We start from the raw sequence: 5,000 nt of genomic DNA, 5'->3' as shown, positions 1-5,000 counted from the left end.
CTGTATAGCATTGTGCTCTGTGTCACTGCTGGGAATAGTAGTACACCGCTCACCCACCACTGTATAGCATTGTGCTCTGTGTCGCTGCTGGGAATAGTGGTACACCGCTCACCCGCCACTGTATAGCATTGTGCTGTGTGTCGCTGCTGGGAATAGTGGTACACCGCTCACCCGCCACTGTATAGCATTGTGCTCTGCGTCGCTGCTGGGAATAGTAGTACACCGCTCACCCACCACTGTATAGCATTGTGCTCTGTGTCGCTGCTGGTAATAGTAGTAGTAGTAGCATTTTTTCCTTTGAAACTTTACAATCAATTTTCTCAAAAACTATAAGCTCTTTTTCAAATATTTTTTTTCCTCTTGTACCCACTCCCAAGGTGCACATACCCTGCAAATTTGGGGTATGTAGCATGTAAGGAAGCTTTACAAAGCACGAAAGTTCGGGTCCCCATTGACTTCCATTATGTTCGGAGTTCGGCGCGAACACCCGAACATCGCGGCCATGTTCGGCGAACCCGAACATCCAGGTGTTCGCCCAACACTACTCGTATTACCTGGGAAACTTGAGTTTTTAGCTACTAAATGCAAAGCACACACTATGTAGTATAGTAAAATTTATGAGCTCTCCCTGCCCAACTTTACTGACACATTTAGTGACTGTATGGTTCAGATGACCTAATCCAGTAAATTGCGTAAAGTTGTCATGCGCCGGGCAATTCTACCATGATTACTGCCTGTGCATTGCCTGTCAACCCATTAGTTCCACAGCTGCACATTCCTATGGCAATACACGGTTTACCCTGCATATTACCACGTTAATGCTCGGGGTACTAATTAATAGGCGGTGCCCTACAGGCAATATTAATGGCAAAATTGCAGTGCGCTCTCCGCATATGGCAACTTTACAGTATACTGCATCTGGCCAAACCTTACTTGCCACCTGTCAGGAAGCTGTTCCGGTACTAGTGGAAAATGTGGAGGTTTCCTGGGGTGCGGAGTCTAAGTGACCTCTGGTCGTAACCAGAGCCTCCTGCAAGGGTTGATGTTGCCAGCAAGTCGTACCCCCCTGGGTTGGCCTGACCAGCGACAGGATGAGTGAAGCACACAGTGTGAAGAGGTCATGGTGGGAAAAGTAAGTTATTGCTCCTTCGGGGATCCAGTGATCGCCAGACCCCAAATTGCATCTCCCAGAGAGTTGCTACAATTTGGAGGGGGGGGGGAGTTTTTAATGCCACCCATGATTTGAGCAGCAGCAGGGTGAGCTATAATTCCGCTCACCCTGCGTCCAAATCACCGGCGGCACAATAACACGTACGCAAGGTGGGATATGATGAAGACAGTGGACTGGACTGGCAGGAACCAGGATGACAGTATTAGACTGGGCTGGTAGTGAAAGGGCCGCTTCTAGACTTTTTTCTGCCTGAGGCAAACTTGTGAGAATGCCCCCTCCCCCCTTCCCCTGATTTAGAATGATCGCACAGCATCCGACAATTTACTCTGCCTCATTTAATGTTCTCACATGACATGCTGCAGCTCAACACAATAACACACTGGCTGGCTGTGAGTCTGTGACAAACAAACTGCTCACCCTCAGTCACTCCATTCCTCCTTAATCTGCTACTCTCCTGCCTCCCCCCTCCTCACTCACTGTCAGACTCCTCACACAGCACAACAAGCTGCTTTTCCCCAATGCTGCTCTCCTGCCTCCCCCCTCCTCACTCACTGTCAGACTCCTCACACAGCACAACAAGCTGATTTTCCCCAATGATGACCTCTTCATCTCACTCTCCTCCCGCTTCTCCTCCTACTCTGACTGCATGCTATTAGTGTAACCACAGTACAAACATGTTGCCCCTGTAATCTCTGCGGTTGATGCAAATGTTTCACTTTGCTTCATGAGAGAACCGGCCCTGGGTAGGGACCAGTATGAGAGACTGTGGACTGGAATGACTGGATCCAGTATGACAGACTGCAAACTGAACTTGCAGGGATCAGGATAAAAGACTGCTGACTGGAATGGCAAGAGCCAGGATTACAGACTTGGAAGGACCGAGGAAATAAAAAAAAAAGAAATCCACTTACCTCGGGCTTCCTCCAGACCCTGGCAGCCGACCTGTGCCTTTGCCGCAGCTCCGTTGGCTCCTGGTCTCCTCCGGTGCAGATGCCGACCTCCACTGTGTGGCTCACTGAGTCGCACTGATGTCATCTGGGCAGTTCTGCGCAGGTGCAGAACTACTGCACCTGCGCAGTGCAGTGTGGATGACATCAGCATGACTCTGAAAGCCACTCGCGCAGTTGCAGTCGGTATCTTGTGCTAGAGGGGACCCCGGACCACCAGTATGGAGCGGAGTTGCGGCGTGGGCAAAGGATGGCTGGCAGGGGCTGGAGGAAGCCCCAGGTAAGTGGACTTTTTTATTTTTGAAGTCCTCAGATGTGTCCTTTAAAACTGGACTTGTAGGGACTAGTATGGCAGACTGCTGACTGGACTTGTAGGGACTAGGATGACAGACTGCTGACTGGACTTGTAGGGACTAGGATGACAGACTGCTGACTGGACTTGTAGGGACTAGGATCAGTGGTGCTCAGATACCCCTTTTCAAAATCTGGATTGGATCCGGATCCGGATACCCAGATATCTGATCCGGGTCGCATATCCGAGTTCCAAATTTTCCAATCCGGATCCAAATCGGATATCCGACCCCAGTATCCGGGATATCCGTCCGGATTCGGATATCTGGATAGAAAAAATGGAAGTGCCCTTTAAATTGCTTTAAAAACGTTTTTTAGGGTAAATGAGCCATGTACCATCATTATTTTGTAAAGGGGAACACTAATTGATGATGTGGGGACTTCAAATCCCCCTCCCCCCAAAAAAAATTGGCTGCACAGGCAGCAGGAGCAGGGCAATGCAGCAGCAGCAGGTGTAACGTGTGCCAGGAGCATGCCGGACGTGGCATGTGGCAATTGGCACTTAGCACGTGACACTTGGCACGTGTCACATGGCACTTGCCAAGTGTCACGGGGCTGGCCTTTCTGTGATTGGGTGCCAGGGCTTAGGCTAGGAGGCCTCTGATTGGCTCAATGAGGTCAGGTGGGGCTGGCCAGGGTTCCCCTCTGTGATTGACTGCTAGGGCTTCTGCTGGGAGCCCTCTGATTGGCTCCAGGACGTCATCACCTTAGTTACAGTATTTTGGATCTGGATATATGCAGATATCCACAGATATCCGGGTTATGCGGCCAAATATCCGCAGATAGCTATCCGGATTTGGGCCCAGGTATCCGGAATCCGAATCCGGTTGGATAGCTGAAAAAAGTTCGGATATCCAGGTTATCCGGATGAGCATCCCTGACTAGGATGACAGACTGCAGGCTGGACTTGTAGGGACTAGGATTACAGACTGCAGGCTAGACTTGTAGGGACTAGGATGGCAGACTGCAGGCTGGACTTGTAGGGACCAGGATGACAGACTGCAGGCTAGACTTGTCTTGTAGGGACCAGGATGGCGGACTGCTGACTGGACTTGTAGGGACCAGGATGACAGACTGCTGACTGGACTTGTAGGGACCAGGATGGCAGACTGCTGACTGGACTTGTAGGGACTAGGATGGCAGACTGCAGGCTGGACTTGTAGGGACTAGGATGACAGACTGCAGGCTGGACTTGTAGGGACCAGGATGACAGACTGCAGGCTGGACTTGTCTTGTAGGGACCAGGATGGCAGACTGCTGACTGGACTTGTAGGGATCAGGATGGCAGACTGCAGGCTGGACTTGTAGGGACCAGGATGACAGACTGCTGACTGGGCTGACAGTACCCTGGATTAAAAATTTGTGTGTATGTGTATATAAAATGTAAAATTTGTCCCAGAATAAAATAAACTATAAATCACTTTATTTCCTATGTTGTTGCCGTTTACACAAGGTAGCAAAAACTTGACAGATCCGACAGCCCATCTCCTCATGTGGGATTCTAACAATTTACAAATACACTCTCTGGAGGGGAGTGACACAGTCTAACTGCCAGAATAATGAAGTGCTTTGGTAAAGAATAAAGGAGATACTGAGAATGAGGCCCCTTTCACACTAGTGAGTTGGGCTGGCCTATTTTAGTGCAGGCCAACGCTACACCAATGAAAGTCTACAGGGCCTTTCATACCTGTTTGGTGCAATGTGATGCGCTGGAAGTGACATTTTCGCCACACGGCCGATTCTAGAGCGTTGGTGGCTGGCTTGCGTGGAGACGTGCGATGGATCAGAAGTTATGCAAGTCTATGGTGATGCAGATTTCTTTTCTTTAATTTTGCAGTTGTGGAGCGGAAGCATGTTTTTTTCAATACCCTTCCACACAATTTGTATTTCTGCCACAGGAAGTGAGTGCTAGAGAGCCTCACTTCCTGTTTGGCTTTAAGCCAGAAAGGGGATTACCGCGTATCAACGTGGAAATCCCCGAAGGCTATTTTTAGGGTTGTGGTTAGTGTTGGGCGAACACCTGGATGTTCGGGTTCGGGCCGAACAGGCCGAACATGGGCCAGATGTTCGGCATGTTCGGCCCGAACGCCGAACTCAATGGAGGTCAATGGGACCCCCGAACATGCCCATTTTCGGGGCCCTATGGGGTCGCAGACATAAGGGGGGAGCATGCCCCGATCGCGGGGGGGGGTCAGAAATTCCCCCCACCCCCTCCGCTAGCGCTCCCCCCTCTGCCCGCTTCCCCATAAAAAAAGTTTAAGGCAAGTTAAATAGTACTTGGTGGCTGGCCTGGCACTGGCAGTGGAGTGAGGAGGAGGAGGAGTCCGAGTAGCAGAGTGACGCGTTGAGGCCGGGCAGCGGGCGGTTCAGCGGTAGTACCCTTGTGGTACTTCCGCCCTTTCTCTGACCTCACGTCCTCTACGTGATGACGCATACGAGGGTACGCGTGACGCGTACCCTCGTATGCAGAGGACGTGAGGTCAGAGAAAGGGCGGAAGTACCACAAGGGTACTACCGCTGAACCACCCGCT

At 50.9% G+C, this 5,000-nt stretch overlaps 1 protein-coding gene across 1 annotated transcript in view; it reads left to right on the top strand.

The window, feature by feature from the left end:
• The window catches only part of LOC137528582 (ficolin-1-like), a 32,632-nt gene that overhangs the window by 11,948 nt on the left and 15,684 nt on the right, over nt 1-5,000 (top strand). The window lies entirely within an intron of this gene.

Source organism: Hyperolius riggenbachi, chromosome 8 (assembly GCF_040937935.1).
Source record: "Hyperolius riggenbachi isolate aHypRig1 chromosome 8, aHypRig1.pri, whole genome shotgun sequence".
Taxonomy (NCBI): Eukaryota; Metazoa; Chordata; class Amphibia; order Anura; family Hyperoliidae; genus Hyperolius; species Hyperolius riggenbachi.
This window is presented reverse-complemented; position numbering and strand designations above follow the sequence as displayed.